Here is a 25,609-nt window from a genome sequence, read left to right as displayed (position 1 = left end):
TCCATGCTGGCATGGGTTTGATGGCTTGACAGGAACTGGCAGGCCAGGGGCCTCACCAGGTTCCATAGTCTGTTTTGGCTTGGCTTCTATGGCTGGATGCTCTTCCTAAAGCCAAACAGAGTGTTATTGGGTGCTTTTTATGTGGCACCATCACCAGTGCTTTTTACATGGTACCAGCACTCACACCGATGCTTTTTACATGACACCTTGGTTTTAGGATCTCAGTTCTGCTGTGGAGGGCAGTTCATTCCTTCATTCATTTTACATGCATTTTCTCATGCTAGTATGGATTAGTTGAATGCATATTATTGTTTTTACAGCCAGAGATATCCTTCCTGTTGTCAACTCATACCTGGGACAAGAACGCAAAACATCCGGACAACTAGGTGATACAAAACTGGGACAACAAAACATCCAGATAGACAATACAAAGAAAACAAGGATGGATCATTCGAAGTTTTCTTTCCTCAGTCAAGCACCAGATTATCCTTGCAATTTTGACTGATTATACTTGAGATTGCTCCAATCTGGCCAATCCCTAGGAAAAACTAAGCTAAGAGTATTTGATTCCTTGGAAGAAAGCAGCGAATGTATACAAAAACAAGGACAGAAAAAAATGGACGTTACACAAATAAAATAAAAATAATAACGGGACATAACAACAGGTCTCTTTTGACTAACACACACACACACACACACACACATTCTCCTGTTAGTCTCAAAGTATAAGGGTCTCATGGTCAATAGCTGTTAGATTACTCACACACAATTGTTTCCAGTGGTGAAGGCTTTTGTAGGACCAGCCATACTCTTTGGAAATGGTGATAACAGATATATACATACAATAATTTTATCGGAGCACTAACTCTGGGGTTTACCATACATGCATGCATTCATACATGCGTGTGTGCACTGGAGCACACATAAGAAAATATGCAAATAAATATATATATATATACACACACACATGAATTTGTATGGGTATGAAAATGCAATGCAAATGTATACATAGTATATTCTCAGGTTGATATGGTGTCTATATATTTGCAGTCTCAGTTTATAAACAAGGTATATAATGAAGTAACACACACACACACACCTAGAGAAAAGTCAGTGTGGCCAGTTACAATAATACTTGAAACTGATTGGGTAGGAGAGTTTGAGGTGAGTCATAGCATTGCTCTTTTGACTGACTTTACTATGTAAATGTTATACATGTTTCTCTGCCTGATTCTCCCTCTCCCTCTCTCAATTCTTCCCCTTCTCTTCTCCATACCTCCTGCCTAGCTTTTGTTTCATATGCTTTGTTGTTCCAATCTAGCTGAATGCTAGACATCATCACAATCACCATAACCATCAGCTTCATCAAATACATTGACCACCTCCATTAAATCCCTCTGAGATCCTACAGGCTGCTAGAGCTATCAATAATGGATTTTATTTTCTCTCATATTAGCTACCATGCAGTATGAGGTTTTCTTTCCTTTTTTTGTAAAATTTTTATAAGGGATAAGGTGTGGCTGAAGATTTCTGTGATGTTCATGTCTCTCCTAAAGGTATTGGTAATACAAGTCTAATGATTTCCTCTGAGAATTTAGACCAGATGAAAACTTAACCCTACTAGAAATAATAGCTAATTCTCCCTCAAATCACAGACTAACATTAAAAAATATATATTCAGAGAATAACATCTTTGATTATAGGTCTGCTTGATCAAGGCTGGCTAAGGACTAAACAACAGCAAGAACAACAATTGGATGATGAAAATAATGAGGAGAGTAATTTTAAATTTCAGTTGTCTGAGCTGGTTACCTAAACGCTTTACCACAATGAAGGGTAAAGACCCAGAAACCATGGTCTACTGGTTTTCCAGGCTGGAAGGGAGTGATTCACCCCCTTACTCTCAATATATCGGACACAGGTTTTGTGTTGTTAACCAGCTGGAAAAAACGTTCCCCTGGGGTTAAAATGTAGTTACATACTTCTTTATAGGACAACCATGTTATAGTGGCAAAAAAACCCCAACAAAATGTTACCATCTAATATTGTCACTACTTATATCTCATTTAGAGATTTTAGAACTAGCCATTTTGCTCATTATAAACAACAAAATGGTAGTAACATAGTCCCATATTGAATAGCCATGTTGAAGTGGCAACCAACATTACTTTTCAGTATTATCACTACTTACATCTCTTATAGAGATTTTAGAACTGGCTACTTTGCTTGTTGCCAAATCAGCAGCTGAATATCACTTGTATTTCTATATATTGCAAGCTAGGATGAATGACTGCCATGTCTAGCAAACAGGTGTCCAGTACTGATAAAGGGAAATACCCTGAAATCAGACTGCTATACTGGTTTATCACCACTAGATGGTAGGGGTTCGCTCCCCTGCTCACAATATGTCGGACATAGGTTGTGTCTTTAACCAGTTGGAGATGTCCTCCTGGGGTTAAAAAAATAGTAGTAACATAGTTCTGTATGTAACAGCCATATTGAAGTGGCAACTAGCATTACTTTTACTACTTATATCTCTTATAGAGATTTTAGAACTATCTACTTTGCTTATATATACACAATAGTAGATGCATAAATACACATATAGAGACTAATGTATAAACTTACATATATATACCATAAGGATGATTCTATGTAAACCAGGAATTTTGTAACCCACCATCTCAGATTTTCACCAAATTTTGACCAGTTCCTATCAGTAAATACAGAAGCAGTGCAAAATTTCAGGCTCCAACTCCCAATGACAATTTGAAATTCAGCTCAAATCACCAGTTTTTAAGCCTGCAATGCCCTTCTTGAATTTCAATGTTGCAATAAATAATGTAATAACTTTTAATCCACTTGGACTATTTTTCTGAAAATTTGTACCTGACCATTTTTTGGGGGTGCTGAATCTCAATGTGAAAAGAAGAATGTATTTCTCATGGCAAAGTGCTTGTTTTCTTGAATCAAAATGAAAACGCTTCACCATTTTCCCCCAACGCTGCTGTGTACTCAAAGCCAAATTCCCAGAAGTGCCCAAAATCTTACACCTTCGAAATGTTTTGCACATAAACTAGATATAATATTTTACTTGTGTGTGAAGAATCTCAGTGGTACTCTCAAGACATCAAAAGTTATTATCATTCATCTAAGAAGCATAATTTTTGAATTTTTCTCAAAAGCAATTGTTGTGTCAGAAAATTGATTGCGTTTGACTAGTCAGTTAAAAACAATCAATGCATCCAGCAGTGGTGGCAAATCACAGTCCAAGAGGTAATAATGCAACCAATATCATTTTCAGGCTTAATATCACTTACATATAACATTTCTAAGTCATATTAATCTTGTTGTGACTGAGAGATTTTGTAACCTCCAGTCCACACCAAATTTTCATAAATTCTAGGAATGTTTATACCATGATGAAACTCTGCACACAATATCATGTACTTTGTATCAGTAAAGTTTGCATGCCATCTTTTTCAACATTTTGCTTTGTATGGTGTTGTTCTTCCAGAAATATTGTTATCAGTTACTTCTGAGCAGCCAATATTTTCCAAAATATGATGGTGCAATTTTGAAAAGAGCTCGAATTTTCACTATATTTTGGTCTATCCACCTTCAGCAAAATGGCTGCCAAGAGAAAACTACACCAGATATGAAGCGCTCATTTTTGTTTTGAAACAACAGTAAATTTCAGTCACATATATCAGACAAATTTTCAGACCAGCAGTTTGTGAAACAAAGTCATGAAGAAAGAAAATTAGGGGGTCTGTTTGATTCAGTAGCTACTCATCACTTAGCTATTTCAAATCAGCGTCCTGAAAGTTGGTGTAAAATCTTGAGCCTAATATTGCAGCAACACTCACTTTCAAGCAGTATGAAAGCATTTTTTGGCAAGCACTAGATCTTGAAATCATGTACAATCAATGGAAATTCAAAACCTACTAGAAGTTCTGAAGTGTATTATATTCTCAAACACTGTGAATATGAATTGCACACAATGGATAGAATTATTTCTCAAAAAAATCAACATACATCCAAATAGAGCCATGTAAAGTCAAACTTTAAAAAGTAGGCACATTCATAAGCAATAATGTGTGTTTACCAGTTTGAAAAAGAGCAAATTTTAAAATTTGGGTTAACAATATAGCAGCAAAGGAATTGGGAAAATTTCCCTTTTTTGAAAAATAAAATCTTCTGGTCCTTTTGGGAAAATTTGCTTAAATTTTTGATAAAAGGACACATTTCTGTCAAAGTATGCCTTCATGTGAGTCATGAGCATGTCTCTTGCTTTCTAGAATACGGGCAGAAAAATAGTGTGTCAAACCTGAAGGATTAAATGATTGTGCTCCCATATCTCAATTCAAACTGAATTGACAGAAGGTTCAACAATCCTTTTACAAACAACAAAATGCCAAACATTCACATGGAAAGTATATCCTTGATCATTTCGGTACCATTTTTTGTCGCATGCTACTGTAGAGGAGTCTGATGACAATTGAGGAGGCTCAGTTCTAGCAACCACATATGTCAGTGGTACCCAGCATAAATGATCTCTTGTTGGCCAGCTGAATGAATGATTTGGAATGTGCAGATGCATAAATTTCACCTTCACAACATTTGCCTCCCAATCTATTTGCACAGCCATGCCAACCCAGTGTCGTTCATCATATATGCAGAGAAGGTATTGAGAGAATTTGATATCACTTGTATTAAGTTTGCGCTGAATGCATTTGCCCTGAAAGTCAAACTCGTACAATACTCTCATCTGACAAGTGTTTCATCTTGATTGTGTGGGTCTGAAGTTGGGGCAAACTGGTGATAACTTCTACTGTCTGGAATAGTTTTGGCTAAAGTGAATCTTTCAGCCAGTTCATTTCAGGTGGAGTCCACTGCTGCTGAAGGAATGCACACAAATGTGATTCCTTGAATTGAACTTTCACCGAATTCAAACGTCTGTTTTGCAGACAGAATTTGAGAAGCATTTAGTTGCTGCAGGCTGGCTCTTGCTGTCAATCTTATTGCAGTCCCTCCTATTCTGTCACAAGGTGACTTACCATGACTGGTGGAAAAAAGGTTCCACGCACAACTGATTGAGAAATCTGTAGAGTGATGACAAAGATTGAGAAAATGTGTATGATTCTTATACTGAGCAGCACAACCATCTGAAAAATAATGAATGACTTCAGTTGAAGGATTCAGCATTTCCTTTCTTTGATCTCTTGTCTCCTTCAGAACCTTGTGAACAAAACCAACACCATGATCAAGATCATCAGAAATTAGGCAAATGGAAGAATTGTCAAGCACAGTTTGATAGCAAAAATAGACAACTACAGGATAGAGTGAGCACTGGGGCTTATTCCAGTGGTGTCCCTGGATTTCATCTTGCACAACAAATGAATAATTTTTAGCGAAGTCTCCCAAAACTTTGGCCTCATTTGGCCCTATCATTTCTTTGAGGTGTTTCAAGTAAGTTGACTGGGCACAAGTAATGAATGAGTGCAAGGCAATTTTGTCAATTTTTTTCAGTCAGAAGGTTAACAAATTCTTGGAAAGACAGAGGCACAGTGACGAGTTCAGTTCTGCCAGTTGTTGTCCATTGCTTAAATCGAATCTCATGCCCTGGTGATCAAAACACAGACGAGCTGAAGAAAAGTCATTAAAATCACAAACGTGGCTTCCCTTTTCATTACAAGGAAACATTATGCTGACCAAGATGAATGCTTACACATGATGAACTGACAATAACACAACTCCAACCAACACCTGAATCAGCTGTACTGATATGACCATTGTGAGAAAAGAATTTGAAGAAAACAGGAAATGACAATTTCCTCTGACTGTTATGTTTCCTGTGATTGTGGTTACAAAATATCAAATAAATGGCTCAACTTTGTGGTTTGTAACTTTTGCTGTCTTGAGAGTACCATTGAGTTTTTTTCACACATGAGTCCAGTTTGTGCAAAAAGTTATAAAGCTGTAGGATTTGGGCACTTCTGAGAATTTAGATTTGAGTACATAGCAGTGTCGGGGGGAAATGGTGAATTCTTTCCATTTTGATTGAAGAAAACAAGTACTTTGCCATATGAAATACACTTTTTTCTCTTCAGATTGAGATTCAACACCCCAAAAAATGCTCAGGTACAAATTTTCAGAAAAATAGTCCATGTGGATTGAAGGTTATTATATTATTTGTTGCAGCATTGAAATTCAAGATGGCCACTACAGGCCTAAAAACTGGTGATTTGGGCCAAATTTCAAATCACAAGTTTTGAACCATTGGGAGTTGGGGGTCTGAAATTTTGCACTTTTTCTGTTCTTACTGATAAGAACAACTGGTCAAAATTTGGTGAAAAATTAAGATGCCTGTCCCACATTTATATGGAATTACCCATAACTTGCATATGTATACACACACACAGTAATGTGTACACATTTACAAACACAATATCTCACACAGGGATTGTTTCACATATGTACTCATATATATTTAGAGACAATAGGTGGGAGCTGGGTATGCATGGTATAGAAAATGCATGATAATGCTAAAAAGGATTTAAAAATTAAACTCTGAATTCTTCATACAAGGCAAGGCTCTTGCTATCAAAAGTGGCTATAAGAGAAATCCAGCCCAAACTGATATGGAGGCAGTAATAGAAACTAACAAAATTAAGCTTGATCTCCATGTAAATACATTTATATCAAGCCTAATTGTATTTATCTCATAACTACTTCCATATTTGCTTACATACACATGCAATAATATACACAGGTACTTGTACATATCTACTCAGTAGTGTACACACACATATTCAGTAATGTACATATACACACTCACACTGTTATTTTCACATGTACATTTCTGTACACTCACATATATATACACATATGTTATGTATACATAAGTACACCAGTACAATGTGTGTATGTGCTACTGACTGATAATACAATCTTTTCGCCATCCTCACCACACTTCAAAATATCTTATGTTCATCCCATTCATTGACAGAAACACTTGAGCTCATGTTTTAAACATTGACATTCACAAACCTTCATTGCTATTATTATTCCCTATATTGACATTGATTAGATATGGTCTCTAATATTATGTACATCATACATCCCATTCTGTTAAGAAGCAACCTGCTTAGGACAGATCTTTCTTCCTCCTTTTCAGGTTTTCTATTGATTATCAACCTTTGCCTAACTCTTACAACATTTCTCTACTCTAACGAATATTGTAATGTATTTGTGTGTGTGTGTGTGTGTGTGTGTGTATGTATGTATAGACAGAGTATATATATATGGATTAATGGATGGATGGGCAGACTTTTTTTTTTATATATTATTTCAATCTTTCCTGCAAAGAAGGGACTGGTATCTTAACAAGAAGACAAAGTTCTATTGTTGGAACTAGGATAACAAAAAACAATAAATGTTACTCTTTTGCTTACAGATTGTATTGTAAAATGGTTGTTAGCTGGTTACTTTATCTGAAAACTCTTTCTGAAATTGTTATTGAAATATTGACAAAGTTCCCCACTAATTATTGCCATGAATGTGAATTTTTAATCATGGGTAGATAAGTTGCAGGTTTTGGAGCAGTTGTCCATATTCTCCTTCTCATTGATTTTGGAAGAACTATTCACTTCTGCTGTACCTCTATGACTGTACATAACTTTTGTCTTTCAAGCTTGAAATATCTGATGTTGGTCCTAGAAGTTTTGTAAGAACGTTTCTTTGATATGCTTCGTATTGATAATGCATCTAAGTATTTGTAAACAGCAGCATTGTCTCTATTTATCCCAGAACAGTTTTTTTGTTGGGTGGCAGTGTCTTATCAACAACCTCATGCTGTGTTGAGAGATAATACCTTGATGACATTTTTGGGCAGCTGCTGATCACATGTAATCTTTTATAGGAATGTGACATAATCCATATTTTCAGTTGCATTGCAGGGGTGTAAGGGCTTCACTCTTACTTTTGTTTGTTAGGTATTTTGTAGTTATCTCCTGCTCTTGTAATACAAAAGTATAGCTTTTGAAATGTGACTAGAGAAACTACACTTCGTGGTAATATTAGCATCCCCCTTAAATTTATGGAAAGCATAGCCATGCATTACCTTTTTGAGGTATGCAGTATTTATCATTTATGTCTTTGATGAGGCATGCTAGTCCAGTGTCTGGAACAAAATTAAGATGAAATTTTGGAGGGTTTTAAATTCAATCACTTAAAAACAGGAAATTTGTATCTTAGGACTAGGGGTGGTCTGAGGTATGTTGGTATCAAAAGGCGGCGAGCTGGCAGAAACATTAGCGTGCCAGGCGAAATGCTTAGCAGTATTTCCTCTGGCGCAACATTGTGAGTTCAAATTCCGCCGAGGTTGCCTTTGCCTGTCATCCTTTCGGGGTCGATAAATTAAGTACCAGTTACGCACTGGGGTCGATGTAATCGACTTAATACCTATGTCTGTCCTTGTTTGTCCCCTCTATGTTTAGCCCCTTGTGGGTAATAAAGAAATAGGTATCAAAAGGGTTAAGATTACATTTGTCTGGAATATTGATTCACTGACATTACAATTCAATTAATAGCCCATTTCATTGATCAAACAGAACAGTTATTGTCAAAACTGGCAAAAAGCTATTCTCTTTTACTTGTTTCAGCCATGCAGCTGTGGTCATGCTTTTACGTTTATAGTGGTACCATTTGATTTAAGAACGCTAGTATACTAATACTAAAATGGCATTTCTTATATATTCAACTTGTAAATTGTGAATTAAGATGTATATCAAAATAAAGAAAATTTCACGAGCTTTAATATGGTATACAACTTTACAACATAAAATTAATCAACATATTAATTTTAAATTAAAAATAAACTTTATTTTGTATAATTTACGTTGCCACTTCATTTAAGGATTTGCAAAATTCCATTTTTTTTTTGCCTTATTGACTAATATAAAGGTAGGATAATTTGCAGACTGTTACAATTTTTAAGTTACTTAATAGTTGTGGTGGGTAAGAAACAAAACTTGACATCAGAAACCAGAGAGAAGGTTTGTTCAGCTTAATAGGCTGAAATGTGTTCATATAAAGTTATTTCAAATGATGTTGGATGCTCTAAAACGGCTGTCTACAATGCTGTCCATTTTTGTAAATAAACTGATTATATAGATCACTCTCTTCCTGGGCAACCAAGAAAAACAATGCCAAGAATGGATAGATACATTTATAGACTGACCCTAAAAAATGCAAAATGACTGCTGTCGACATTTTAAAAGAAATTCAGCAAAAATATGGACTTACCATTGGAGTATCCACCATAAAAAATTGTCTCAAAGAATTTGAACTTCTAGGAAAAGTCTCTTACAAAAGCCATACTTTTCTTTAAAAAATCGATATGCCCAAATACAGTTCACAAAAGAGCATTTGAATTGGAGTCCAGCAGATTGGTCGAATGTGTTGTGGTCAGACGAATCAAAGTTCAACTTGTTTGGCAATGATGGCAGGAAGCATGTAAGAAGGTGTATAGGCAAAGAATATCATCAAAAATACATCCAACCTACAATTAAGCACGGTGGTGGAAGTGTGATGGTGTTGGGGGTGCATGTTTGGAAAAGGCGTTGGTCCTATAATCTGAATCAAGGGCATTATGGATAGTAAGTCCTATCTAGAAATATTGGATAAGACTATGCTTCCATATGCCCAAAAGCATTTGGGCTGACCTTGGACTTTCCAGCATGACAATGACCCAAAGCACACCTTGCACCTACTGAGAGATTACATTAGGTCTAAGAGGGTTCTGTTGATGCAGTGGCTGGTACAGTTGCCCGACCTAAATCCCATCAAAATTCTTTGGCAAAGGTTGGGTAGAGCTATGCAAAGTAATAAATCAAAGAATAAGGACTTTTTTTTTTTAAAACATTATTAGCCAAAATTGGATAAAAAAATCTCAGGAACAGTGATAAAGGATCTGAACAATTCTGTTTCACAGATGCAAAGCTGTATTGAGTAATTATGGATAACCAACCAAATACTGATTGTGTGAGCTTATTATTACTTTTTCATTGATCTTAATAAACTTTTTAAAGCAAAAAAATAAAATTTTACAAATCATTCTTAAATTAAATGGCGCTATAAATTACGATAATTAAGATTTATTTTTAATTTAAAATTAATATGTTGCATAATCACATTAAAGCTTGGGAAATTTTATTTTGATATACATCTTAATTGACAATTTACAACTTGAGTATAGAAAAATTGACATTTTAACATATAATACTAGCGTTCTTAAATTAGATGGCACCACTGTATGTTTGTATGTGTCAAAAAAAGAAAAAAGTGTGTGTGATCATGGCACTCCATTGGTTTCTACGATGAGGGTTCCAGTTGATCTAATCAATGGAACTGCCTGCTTGTGAAATTAACATGCAAGTGGCTGAGCACTCCACAGATACGTGTACCCTTAACGTAGTTCTCGGGGAGATTCAGCATGATGCAGCATGATGCAGGCTAAACCTTTGAAATGCAGGTACAACAGAAACAGGAAGAAAGAATGAGAGAAAGTTGCGGTGAAAGAATACAGCAGAGTTCACCACCACCCACTGCCGGAGCCCCAAGTAGCATTTGAATTGGAGTGATGTTTTAGGTGTTTTCGCTCAATAAACACTCACAGTGCCTGGTCTGGGAATTGAAACTGCGATCCTATGACTATGAGTCCGCTGCCCTAACCACTGAGCTATCAAGGAAGCAAAATAAAACTACATAACGCTAGATCTTTGGATATATTATTTAGCAGTGGGGTTGTTGGTGGCGTTTTCAAAGCCAAAAATATCCATTGTAATATGTGTCTACTTAATTTATCACTTCAACTCATCACTGCTGTTTGTGTCATTTGTCACTGAGTGTGTGTAAAGGGTGGTGGGGAGGCAATTAAATTGTCTTCTGACTACCTATTTCTCATTGTTTCTGTTTCCCCATTGTAGACTGATCTTATCTGAAAACATTGGAAGCATACCATTGTTAATGTCTGCCACTAGACAAGAGTAATGGGTATTGTATTTTCCGGCACATGAGCAGATGCACTACATAGTGTAAACATTTAAACAGTGTTTACTATCTTTCCAGATCTTGCTGCATTTTACATGGAATTTTTGGTCCTCTAAAGCACTTTTGGTATATAAGTTGACCTTTTTCTTTTTTTTTTTTGTAGTTGTAAATTTTGGACTGAAAAATTTGACTTGTATGCCAGAAAATACACTAATAATGTCTATTCGAGTCAGATTTTATACCCAAACTTGATGATGTTCCCTAGTGTCTGCATCAATGTGAGATTTTGTACAATGATTCAGTAGGAATTTTTATATCTGTTGTAAACATACGTTTTTATTTTGTTGTTGATACTGCAAATGTATTTTATAGTGTTTATCACATCAATGTTTTCAATTGAACTTTTACTTCATAAAAATTTAATGTTCTGTTTATATTCAGTGTTAATATTCCTTTGCCTCTTTGTCAGTTTAGATTTTATTTTCATTGTTTTTTTATTAATATCATATTACTGGAAAATTTAAAATAAAATAAATGAAGGAAAATGATTGAACTGAACCAATGACATGAATTTAGATTGACTTTGTGTATTGTACTGAATACCATGTTCAAAAATTGAAATTTCTTTTTTGTCTCTTTTAACCCTTTCGTGCCCAAAGCCGCCCGAAAGAAAAATTTTGCTTAATGTGACCAAACTGCCCAAACCCGCCCGTATTTACCTATTCATATTTAAATGAGAATATCAGAGCAAATCTCTTTAGTACATTCGTGAAAACATGTATTATACTTCGTAAACAGTTCAACTACAGTTTTGTACAACAATCGAAGTGTAATTTTAATTCCGTGAATTTTGGGAGATTTTTTTCCAAAATTTGTTCCTATTGTGTTTTTAAAATTTGTAATTCTGACAAAAAATGGATACGAATTTCATTATATCAAGCAGCGAGTCAGAATTCAAAGGATTTTCTACTGAAGACCTTCATAAATCTAACTCTATGACTGAAAAAAAAAAAGCACGCGGTATTTGATAATGAATCTGATGTTTCATTTTCTGAAAGTGAAAACAGTGAATCCGAGAGCTCTGACAGCGATAAAGAAAATGAATTGGCACCTGAATGGAGTGAAAATTTAAAAACTGTTTCTTTCGGTGATTTTTCTGAAGAAACTGGACCAAGCCACAGACTTTCCCAGGAGAGTAAAGCCTTAGACTATTTCTTTTTACTTTTCATAAATCTAACTCTATGACTGAAAAAAAAAAGCACGCGGTATTTGATAATGAATCTGATGTTTCATTTTCCGAAAGTGAAAACAGTGAATCCGAGAGCTCCGACAGCGATAAAGAAAATGAATTGGCACCTGAATGGAGTGAAAATTTAAAAACTGTTTCTTTCGGTGATTTTTCTGAAGAAACTGGACCAAGCCACAGACTTTCCCAGGAGAATAAAGCCTTAGACTATTTCTTTTTACTTTTTCGAATGAGCCTATTTGAAATCATTACGGCGGAAACGAACCGTTACGCTAAATGTAAACAAAGCGAAAGAAAGGATAGTTAGTGGTTTCCCACAACCTTAAATGAAATTGAGACTATTTTGCCATAAATATTATTATGGGTATCAGAAAGTTACCCAGAATAACAAATTCTATCGTAAAATTGAAAATTAGCTAATAACCCATTTTCTATAATGATGTTTAAACAAAATTTTAATAATTTTATATTTTGTTGAATTTACCTGTATTTACCTGCAATTAGAGTCACTTTGTGACAAAAATTATAGTATAGAATTGGTTGAGAATATTTCATTAAATTATCTTCCAAAAATCAGATTAATATATTGATAAATAAAAAAGTTATAGTTGTTTAATGAAACCAGACTAAATTTATGATTATGTTAGAAATTAATTGAAACACATAAGGGGTGTATTTTGGTCAGAAATATAGTAACGAAAGGGTTTAATTATAAAAGGGGACAATAATGTCTTGTGGCAACAATTAGCAAATCTCAAAGGGGGAAATAATTTTGATTTATTACAAATCATTTCTTGAAGTTAAATTCATTTTGTAGAAGCAAGAGGCAGCTAGATCTGTTGCCATGTTAACATCACCTCCTTTTCCCTAAGTACCTTTAGCTGAGATGAAATTATTGCAATTTGAGGATACACTCTTCAAAGGATGCATTCTTTCTTTCCACAAGTCTTGCAAACACAGTCCTTTTCTCTATGATTAAGTGATTAAAAAATAAAATTGTGGGCTTGTTTTGATTATTGTATAGTGTAAATAAGCCTGAAAGAGTTGATTCTGACTGCTGTTATTTCACTGGAGATGTTTATATCATTAATCTTAATCCTTTTTCTCTAAGGACTGGGCCTTTCTCTAGATTTTGTTACTTGTTGTTCACCTGATCAACTTAGACTGAGCACACCTATGATCAAATGCATTCCAGCCATGACCACTCTGTCTTTCTCCAGAGCTGTAGTTCTTACCTTTTGAAACCCCTACCTCCTTTTGTAGGTGGTCACTGCTTTTGTACCCCAACTCTGTCTCTCATTTTCTTTTGAAAATTAAAAAAAATTTATAATGGAAAATTGAAAATTTGAATTGTTAGGTGTTCAACACTAAAAAAAGATACAGTATACTATTCTCAATATAAAATATTTTATATTTAGAACCTAGTTTTAAAATGTATAAATAGCTTCTAAAGTAATAAAAAAAAAATCCATCAATTTATGAAAATTTTTGTTTGCTGTGCTATGGATTCACTGATTGAAGCTAGCATAACTCCTCCCAGATAAACATTGATATGGGCACAAGAACATGAACACACAACATTTTGCAGTTCTTATTTACTGGAGTACATACTTAGCAACTACATAGAATTAGTTGAAGTCTTAGTTATGTACAAAATATAGTGCTACTGTTAATCCAGATGTATGTGCTTGTGCTGAAGTGTGTGAGCTTGCATGTGTGTGAGAGGTAGCATATATGTGTGTGTGTTGTTTAAATTGATGAGAGAGATCTCAATGTAACCATTGATCTGACTTAAAGCAACAGTTAATATTTTTTTGTCATGAATATGTGAACGATAATGTTTTGATTTGCCTATATTTTACTGGTTCCAGCTAAAAGGCATTTATTTGTGAGGTTGGCATAAGCTGCTTTATATCTACATCATAACTTCCTGTTACACAGCTCTTTCTTTTGTTGGTTTCTACTGTAGACCAGTTCTGCTTCACACAGGGAAAGCTGATCAATCTTCACAATAGACTCAGTTGAAAACTGAACCATTCTACACATGACAATAGCTGTTTAATATATAATCAAAGGTTTCTAATACAAAACCACAAATCTTTAGGAACTCATAATTGACAGAAACAACCCTTGCACTTGACTTACACTTGCTTTATTAACTTCAAAAATAAGAAAGACATAATGGACTTTAGATGGATTTGAACCCAGAATATAATGAGACATGTTTTATAACTTATCACCAGGCTTTTGCTAATTGATGTTTTTGCTGCTTCTTCCAATGAAAAATTTATTTTGTAGACAGCAGCTGTTTGGGTTGGGCTAATTTTATTTTTTTTAGAGTTAAACATATGTTCTTGTGAGATTATCTTCCTCCTACTAACTAGATAACAGAGAAAGAGCCAAGGATAGAGAGATAGACAGCACAAATAAAAGTTTGATATACTTTTACTAACTAGTCAACATGAAAAGATATAAATGTTTTATTACAATTAAGACCTATTTATTACCAGTTCCTCAGTTTTTCTCTGCCAATGTCAGTTATGTTTGACTAATCACTTGTTTGCTGTTGTTCCACTGTTGTTTTTGTCCCTTTATTTAGTGTTACATTGTGGATTCTTCTTTTATTCCCTTGCTGCTAACATGATCGGTTCATCTTCAGTTTGTATTTTTGTTAAATACATTATGTTAAGCTCTTGGATAAAGTCTTCAAATGAAGAATTCTGAGTTAATTTAAATTCAGAAATTTCTTTTTCTCTCTGCTTATATGTATAATTGTGTGTGTGTGTGTGTGCATGCATGCACACACACACACACACACACACACACACACAGTGTGGTGAATAAATTATCATCTAAATTACACATAAGTGAGAATAACACTATCTGATTTGAACAGATATATTTACCAAAATTACATAAAAATATCTTAAAATACTAAAGTTAAATTTATTCAATAAAATCACCACTGGCTTCAACCACTGGCTTCCAGACAGCTTGGGAATCTCTTGCAACTCTTCTGAATGGTCTCCTTGTTTAAGTTGGTGAATGCTGCCATAATCCTTCCCTTCAGTTCATCTTTGGTGTTACCAGGAGTTTTGTTGGTCTCTCGCTCAACTATGCCCCACACATAATAATCAGGGGGGTTGCAGTCTGGGGAGTTAGGTGACCAGATATTAGTGGTGATATGTTCGCAGAAATTGTCTGACAGCCATGACTGGGTTCTCCTGCTTGTGTGGCATGGTGCAGAGTCCTGTTGTCAGACATAGGGTCTTTCAGCAGCCACCCTCTTGACCCAGGGCAACACTACCACCTCCAGGCACTTGATGTAGGCTTCCATGTTGAGTCTGAGGCAGTGTGGAAAGATAAAGGGAGGCATAACATGGCCATCACTAGTGATCTCTTCAAACACCATGATATTGACTGGCTGTTTCATTTTTTATCACTCTGAGTACATTTTCTCTGATTGTACTCTACTCAGATTGACACCCAAACACTCTGAAATGTTTCTGTTGGAGCTTCTGGTATGAATGCCAAGCAGTACAGCATGTCATTTCCTAAGTTCTGGCAGAGTCATTTACAACACAGTGCTGTTTTTCTCACAACTACTATACTGTGTAGTTGACAAAATCAAAAACAAACAAAACGCATGCACAAAATTAAAAATATAAAATGGCTACAGTTTACCCATTGCACCCTGTATACAGTTGTCAACAATAGTGAGTGAAGGTGCTGGGTATCATTTACATTGCTAGAAACAAGAGTCAAAGACTGTTACAGCAACAAAAAATAGCATAGGTCTAGGTTCTGACAGGGGAGATAACTACCCCATGGCATGCGAGGTCACTATACTAGCTAGTTTTGCTTAGTTCATCCCCTGTAAGTGCATAGACCTGTGTCTTTTTCCTTTTTGGGTGGGTGGGTGGCTATAAAGGTCATTGACTCTTGTTTCTAGCTATGTGTCAGTATTAGTGACATTTGAAATTTTCGTTTTTGGTTTTATATTGCGTCTAGCCATCTTTGTTATATATATATATATACACACACACACATACATATATGCATATGTATATATGAATATACAGCATTGAGGATGAATGAAGCCAGCTCAACCTGCCCTGGGTGAATGCTGTGTCAAGTCAAGTCAAATATATATACATATGCATATATATGTATATATATATATATATATACACACATATATATACATACTCACATATACTTATATACTTAACTGGATGACTGCTCATGAAAGACTTAACATCCAGTTAAGTAGAACATCTACTGAATGAGGGATCTAGGCTTGTTCTGTGGATGAGACAGAAAGGGATACATAATTTCTCACATCAAACAAGATTCAGTTCTAATTATTTTTGACACTTTGGGTGATGGCTGGCCTTTCTAGTTGGTGCTAAAATATTGAGGTGTTTACTTTCGACAATATTGCCCTTTAGTGATGGATGAACTCTCCAAGTGCATACTTCTTGTTTTTCTTTTGTGGCAATGATGGCCTTTAAACAATGGATGGAAAATTCAGAGTTTCCTCATTTTTAATGCCAATAGCGGCCTTTCAGTTGTTGCTACAAAATAGGCTATTCAGATTTGTCAGTAGTGGCCTTTCAAATACTGTCAAATATGTTCAGGTGTTTGCAATTTGGGCTTTTACAGCTTTGGTAGTTATTGTGAATAAATTTTCGAAAGGTTCCTATAATTCCTGGATGAGATTTAAAACCTTTAAGTCTATATTATCTCCATGACAATGTCTCCCCCCCTCTCTCTCTCACACACACACACACACACACACACACACACACACTTATATACATTTGTGTGTGTGTGTAATATGTAATATCTTCACTACGTGCACACTTTCAACAATGAGGATTCTCTTGTTCGATGAACTGAACTATCTTCTTCTGAATTAACATAAGTGTCTGAGTAAGACACATATACCTTTTCATGCAATTCTCAGGCAGAATCAGTGTGATAGAATCTATGACAAGGCTGCACCTCTGGATTACAGATGTAATCCATCTTATCAGCTTATAATACAGTTTCTACCTACCCAATATCACTCATTAAGTATGGGTCATTCTGAGGTTATAAGAAATACAGTTGCCTAAGATGCTGTGCAGTGGGATCAAATCTGGTACCGTGTTGAGTCTGAGGTCATGTGGGAAGATGGAGGCATAACGTCCCCATCACTAGTGATCACTCCAAACACCATGATGTTGACTGGATGTTTCATTTTTATCACTCTTGGTACATGTTCTCAGATTGATGTCCAAACACTCTGAAATGTTTGTATTGTAGCTTCTGGTTTGAATGCCAAGCAGTACAGCATGTTGTTTCCAAATTTCTGGCTGAGTGAATTGTGTGATGGTGCTGTCTTTCTCACAGATGGTACCCGACTGACCCAACTATACTGTGTAGTCACCAAAATCAAAAAAAATGTGTATGTGCAAAATTTGAAATATAAAAATGACAATTTACCCATCGCACCCTGTATCTAGTCAGCAATTGTTTAAATCCTGCGGCAGTAACTTGTTGTCCTTGGATCAGTAACAAGTAAAGTAGTGAGGTTGATTCAATTAACTGTGGGCCAAATGTATAGTTTTGTATTCCTCATATGAAAATTAATTTTTGATTTTCTTCTGATATTGGTCAGTTGTAGAAACTCTGGAAATGTAGATTGGACCAGCTATGAGGCAGGTTTTGAATGGTGACTTCAAAGGATTCACCATAGTCAGTTGTAAGTATGGAGGCTGTTAGATGTGAGGGTTTCAAAAATTTTATGCTTGTCATCAGGTAACTGATTGTTAATCTGGGAAGACATATTTTTATATGACATAAATGTGTGTGCATGCACACGCACACTCTCACACACACACTCTCTTCTTTCAGCTTCTGTCTATTAAAATCCACTCACAAAGTTTTAGTCAACTCAAAGCTTGTAGAAGATACTTATTCCGAGTGTCATGCTGTGCTGTGGGACTGAACCTGAAACTATGTGGTTGAGAATCAAATCACTCAGCCACAGTCATGTTTACACCATATATATATATATATATATATATATGCACACATTCACATCATTTAGGTAGCTATTCATTTACACCACATGTCTAATGTTGAAACCAGTTAATGCTTTGTCTGAAAAGTGAAATTGTATTGTAATCTCTCTCTAATGACAACTGGAAACTGTTATATGTATCACTTTTTAAGCTTGAATCTTTCTTTTTTCCCTTCTTTCTTCCCATCATATACTTTTTTTATTTGCCTTCTATTTTCTTCCTTTTATTCCTATTATTCTCACTGGTCATCTCCCCTTCTGTTCTTTTTTTTTTTTTGCTATGTTGCTTCCATCTTTTTTAGAAGAAAAAACATTAACACAATTTTTTAAAATATCTCTGAAGAGCTTTTTAAAATATTCGTAATAAATTACACACACACACTCATCGTTTTTTTTCTTTTAACATACACTTTTCTATGCTTGCACACATGCACAAATGTATGATTCAGAGATCCAAGTGTAGTTAGTTAATAAGCTTTGGACATGTATTCTGTTAGTATAAATGACAAGAGGTAGACAATAGCCTTGTGAGTGGATTTGGTAGACAGAAACTGAAAGAGGCCCGTCCTATATATGTATATGTGTGTGTGTGTATATATATATATATATATATATATATATATATATATATGTGTGTGTGTGTTTGTGTTTGTCCCCCCAACATCGCTTGACAATTGATGCTGCTGTGTTTACGTCCCCGTAACTTAGTGGTTCGACAAAAGAGACTGATAAAATAAGTACTAGGCTTACAAAGAATAAGTCCTGGGGTTGATTTGCTCAACTAAAGGCGGTGCTCCAGCATGGCCACAGTCAAATGACTGAAACAAGTAAATAAATTTTTTTTAAATGATAAAATAAGGTTTTTTCAACATTGTAAGTTACACAGTTCGTCCCATATGGAAATCACAGAAAACTTCAATAAGCTGACAGCCACCATTCAACTCACTGTTCAGCAACTAAAGTTGCTAAAAATGCGAATAAAAATCCAAGAAAGTAAGGAATAGAACATATAAAATATGGACTACAATTATTTCATAGCTAAGACAATGATTGTTATGTAAGTTGCATCATACATAGAACTAGCTTAGCTAATCTTCAGGTGCTATTACCTATATGTTGTTTACATTGTTGCATGAAGTTGAACAAATGAATCATCATGGCAAGTTGAAAAAAAGAAACAAAAAAAAATGACCAATGAAAGCATTAGAAGGTAGGTTGCCATAAAAGGAAATAAGGAGGGTGTCATAAATGTGTATTTTTATATATATGTGTGTGTGTGTGTGTGTTTATGTAATGGTTTGGATTAATGAGTATATGTTAATTAGTGTGTTAATGTGTTGAGTAAAGCACTAGCACAGTTTGGGCTACCTGGTGTCAGTTGGGATCGAAACGATCATTGTACAAAATAAAGGCTAATACCAAATCCATCTTCTGGGTACTTAATCAATTATATATACATTATATCAATTATTATATATATATATATATTAACCAGAAGATGGATTTGGTATTAGTCTTTATTTTGTACAATGATCGTTTTGACCCCAACTGTGGATGACACCAGGTAGCCCATCTGTGCCAGTGCTTTACTCTACACACTAACACATTAATCAATATATACAATGGACATCTTTCAGTTTCTGTCTACCAAATTCACTCCCAATACTTTCGTTGGGCTGAGGCTATAGTAAAAGACACTTGCCCAAGGTAACACATGGTGGGACTGAACCTGAAACCATGTAATGCAAATTTCTCAACCATGCACCAACACCTGTGCTGGTATATGTATGTGCATATACATATGGATGACGTTAAACGATGATGATGATGAATATATATATATATATATATATATATAGTTAATTCAAACATGAAAGCACAAGAAAACACAACAACACGAGGACGTGGAACAAATATAGTATTATTGGATGCTCAGGAAAGAAGGAGGGTTTAACGTTTCAAGCGGAACTCTTCGTCGGAAACATAGGAGAAGGAAAGATCCAGAGAAGGGAAGACAGAGGAAAAAAAATCGCCAACGGTACACACGCAGTCACATTATATATAATCTCCAAATTTAGAGAATGTAGTCGATAGAATCCAGGCTTTGTGCATTTCCTAGCTAGCAGAACCTTGAAATTTTTACATCAATAAACCACTATTGTTCCTGAAAGTTGTTTTTATACCTTCTATGGACTGCTCGAAGTTTACTAACTTCCTACACCTTGATCCTTGGATCTTACCTTTACATATGTATGTAAACAAATATGCAACGGGCTTCTTTCAGTTTCTGTCTACCAAATCCACTCACACGGCTTTGGTCAGCCCGAGGCTAGAGTAGAAGACACTTGCCCAAGGTGCCACGCAGTGGGAATGAACCCGGAACCATGTGGTTGGTAAGCAAGCTACTTACCACACAGTCACACATGCATATATACTCCACATACACATACTTATATGCACAAATATAAATTCATATAAATACAAAAATAGAGCTCAGCAAAAATGCAACACCTAATGACCTTATGAGAGGAAGACAAATAAACCAAAGTAATATTCCAGTTCTATACCAAAATAGCACTACATTAATTTCTTGATTAATGAAATTAGTTTTAGTGGTCTTTCCAATTTGCAGTGTTGTTACTCAGACTGCTAATCCTTTAAACCCTCTCTCTATATATATCACAGCTATGCCCTTTTGCTAACATTTGGATTACATTTCTTATAACCATCTAGAGTGGAGTCTGTTCAGTTATTTTATTGATGATGGTGGTGGTTTTGATTGTGATACTATTAACGGAGCCATTGTAATTGTGTGTATGGGATGAGTGGCTAATTGCACTGACAAGTCACCATGTTAATTACGGTAAATTATTATTTGTTGTGTGTGTGTGTGTATGTGCCTAAATTGTGCATATCTATTTAGATTTATATATGCATATCCAAATATGTGCCTGTATATGTGTGTAACATGTATATGTGTATAACATGGTTCAGTGTCTAGTGTCAAGCTCACAACTATGAGGTAGTGAGTTTAATTCCTGAACTAGGCCATGTGTTGTGTTCTTGAGCAAGACACTTATTTCACATTGCTCCTGTTCACTCAGCTGTAGAAGTTAGTTGCGGCATCACTGGTGTCAAGCTGTATCGGCCTTTTCTTTCTCTTGGAGAACATTGTTGACATGGAGAGGGGAAGCTGGTATGCATGGGTGACTGCTGGTCTTCCATAAACAACCCTGCCTAGACTTGTGCCTTGGAGGGTAGCTTTCTAGGTGCAATCCCATGGTCATTCATGACCAAAAGTGGTCTTTATGTGTGTAATAAGTAAACACACACACACACACACACACACTTGCTTGCTCCTGTCAAACCTTCCAGCCTAAGCCAGCATGAAAATCAAACAATAAATGATGAGGACACCACCATCATCATCATCATAGTTTTAATGTTCATTTTTCCAGCCCTTCATGAGTCAGATGGAGTTTGAGGCAGATTTTCTGCAGCTAAATATCCTTCTTGTCACCAAGTACTATTTCCTTGTGGTCAGACATGTTCTCACAGAACACTGGAAATGAACAACACTGCTTCTATGACCGATATTTAGACATTAGGACTATAGTTTCAGTTTAAGCAGCAAGTTAACCCTTTACCTGTCTTTTGTATTACCTGTGATACAGAAGTCCTGTTTCTTTGGTGTCTGTGCATCATATGTGACATACATTTCATGTTTTCAATCACCAGAGTAACTTGGGATTTATGAAAGGAAAGCTTTATATTACTCAGAACATATGAAACTGGGGCTAACTAAAAGTCTGTAAGCAAGTTTGGAATAACTTATGAAAATGTTTTGGATGGTCAAAGGGTTAAAAAAAACTTTTCCACCACCACCACTATTTCTGTGGCTTTTGCTTAGAAGATCTAGTTGTTCTCATACCTATTTCTTTACTACCCACAAGGGGCCAAACACAGAGAGGACGAACAAGGACAGACAAACGGATTAAGTCGATTATATCGACCCCAGTGCGTAACTGGTACTTATTTAATTGACCCTGAAAGGATGAAAGGCAAAGTTAACCTCGGCGGAATTTGAACTCAGAACATAGCGGCTGACAAAATACTGCTAAGCATTTCGCCCGGCATGCTAACGTTTCTGCCAGTTCGACGCCCTTGTTGTTCTCATACCATCTCCATGCAAACACTCACTTGTGTCTCTCTTGTCATTCATACTGTGTTCTGTCATTCCTTCCAGAAAAAAAAAATCAATTTATGTTTTCTATGAAATCTTATCAATTACTGCTAGTGTGTATTTCAAAACATTCCTATAGTTGAAAATTAAACAATGCGGTGGGTGCCTTACTAAAATTCAACTACTTCCTATCACATGAATGTTACTTCCTGTCAATTGTCTGAATGTGAGGAAAGTGTCAGTAATATCATATATTAGTAATTTAATACTGTCTGAGACTAATAAGTTGTAAAAAAAGAACGAAAAAAAGAGTGGGTTGCTTTACAGTTCTTCTTGTATTGTCTCCCCCTAAAAGCCCCAGGGATTCTGTTAAGAGAAAGGTTGCTTACAGCTGTGTTTTATGCTGTTAAGTGGATGTGAACCTGTATCTCCTAGACATAACATTTATCCTCCAGTTGGGAAGGCTGAGTGAGGCTTGTGGAATTTAGGTGTTCTACTTTATAGACAGACATACCAGAAACATCTGCCTTGAGTTTGAACTCATGACCTATGTGCTGGCAGTCCAGTAATTTATATTCTCTCATCCATTTTCTTCCCTGCTTCTCTTTTTGCAGCATGATTTCAGCACAAATTCTTGCATTTCAAATGCTGCACAAGTTCTGTAGATTCTTGCTATTTGTGAGTGTTGGACTCTCTTTTAAAAGATAAGAATGCATCAACTGACTGACAAGTTGTGTTTATCGCAAATTTTACTCCTAGAAAAACAAATTTACTGTTGATTTAAGTTGTGCTGTTGTCCTCTTCTTCCTTATTCTCTACCACTATCACCACCATCAACTTCACCACTACCATCACTTTATATGATTTATGCCATTTTTTAACAAATATTTTTTAACAGTCACTTTGAAGTTTTAAACTTGTAACTTTCCATAGAATTGGTTTAGCTCTGACTGACAAAAGAGTAAACAAAACAAACAAAAATGAAAAATAAATAACATTAAAAACTAAAAATAAGTAAATAAAATAATTTTCATCTGAGAAATGTTAAGTATACAACCACCACTACCATCATCACCAACATACTACAACTATGACATCAACCACTACCACAACAATGACTACTGCTACCGCTTTTACCATCCTCTCCCAAAAAGCACCAAGGCTACTTACAATAACTACAAGCCATATCCACAAGTTGGAACTAATCCAAGTTGCATTTGATAAATTAATGTCACTTAGGTGGAATGAAAACCATTTGAGGATTTAATTTTTATATATTCGTATTTTTAAGATACTTCATTCAGTATATTGTTGTTGTTGTTGTTGCTATTAATATTTTTTATTAATTGTTGTTGTTAGTGTATTTTAAAAATTTTATTGCTTTTTCTTGATATTTGCTTGTTGATTTGTACTTAAGAGAATCTTGATCTTTCATTTTTTTAAACATTTTTTCTAAAGTCAGCCATCATATTTAGTTAGCAACAGCAGCATTAATAACAACAACAACAATGGTAATAATAATAGTAATAATAATAATAATAATAATAATAGCGATGGTAATAATAAGAGTAATGGTAATAATAAGAGTAATGGTAATAATAAGAGTAATGGTAATAATAATAATAATAGCAATGGTAATAATAATAATAATAATAATAATAACAATGATAATGATGACAACACAACAATAATAATAACAATGATAATGTTTTCAAATTTTGACACAAGGCTAGTAATTTTGGAGGAGGGATAAATTGATTGTATCAATTCTAGTGTTTAACTAGTTCTCATTTTATTGACTTTTGAAAGGATGGAAGGTAAAGTTGACCTTGGCTGCATTTGAACTCAGAATGTAAAGCCAGAAGAAATGCTGCTAAGTGTTTTTTTTTCTCCAGCAATTTTTTTGGAGGAATAAATCAGTTACATCGACCCCGGTATTCAACTGAAAGAATGGAAGATAAAGTCAACCGTGATGAAATTTGAAGTCTATATGTAAAAACATGAAATGCTAACAAAGCCATTAGGGACCCTGAAATGACTAACCTGTTTATCATAGGTGTGGCTATATGGACACAGGTTTTGCTTTTCAACCACATGGTTCTTCAGCAAATGTCTTCTGCTATAGCTGTAGGCTGATCAAAGCCTTCTGTATAGATTTGGTATACAGAAATAAGCCTCTGTGTGTGTGTGTGTGTCTGTCCGTCCGTCCATCCTTTATTGGCATCATGGGATAGCTGTGATTCTGTGAGGACATGTCTTGCATGGAGAAATATTGCTTCACTTGGAAACAGGTGAGGGTTGGCAACAGGGAAGGCCATCTGGCCATGGAAAATTTGCATCAATAAACTCTGTCCAACTTAGGCTAGCATGGAAAAGTGGACAGTAAAATGAATGTGTGTGTGTATTTTCCAACAAAATGATTTTTTTTAAAGGTATTTTAATATTTTATCCAGTGGAGCTACTTGAAGGGATGTATGGATGTAAAGATCTTTAATGGCAAACAGTAGCTATGATATATATATAAATTCTATGCATGATGTGGAATAACAGTTTATGAAGAAATTCAGCAGTGTGTAAATGCTACAAATAGCTATAACTTACTATTCCTTCTGTGATCAAAATGAGTCACCAATCTCTGACTGATGATGCTTGAAGTAAAGCTGAACTAGTCATAATTTTTTTTTCTTTTTTTTTTTTTATGACCATGGAAAAACTGATAGTTTAACTATATCTACTTCTTCACAGCAAGGGACCTACTTACTAGAATCAAATAAGTTCACTTTTCATCTCTCTTTTGATATATCTCATTCAATCCCTGTGTGAAGCTCATATTTCACTTCCTTAAGCTGTCAATTGGTAAGCTGTAGCTATATTTGTTCATTGTGGCAGTTGCCAGCTCAAATTTCACTTCCCTTTATTTTTGTTGTCTGTCAGTCTCAGGTGAAGTCAAAAAGTAACTAGTTCTACTGAATCAGTTATGCAGAGGAGGTAGGCTCAATTTCAGTTGGTAGTTTTGATATCACTTCATTTTGCTCTGTTTACCTGCCAGTCATCT

General features: G+C 35.2%; 1 protein-coding gene across 2 annotated transcripts in view; it reads left to right on the top strand.

Annotated features, from left to right (window-relative positions):
* Positions 1-25,609, top strand: part of LOC115211994 (tyrosine-protein phosphatase 99A) — a 303,146-nt gene that overhangs the window by 43,430 nt on the left and 234,107 nt on the right. The gene's annotated exons all lie outside the window — the stretch shown is intronic.

The sequence above is a fragment of the Octopus sinensis genome, linkage group LG5 (genome assembly GCF_006345805.1).
Source record: "Octopus sinensis linkage group LG5, ASM634580v1, whole genome shotgun sequence".
Classification (NCBI taxonomy): domain Eukaryota; kingdom Metazoa; phylum Mollusca; class Cephalopoda; order Octopoda; family Octopodidae; genus Octopus; species Octopus sinensis.
This window is presented reverse-complemented; position numbering and strand designations above follow the sequence as displayed.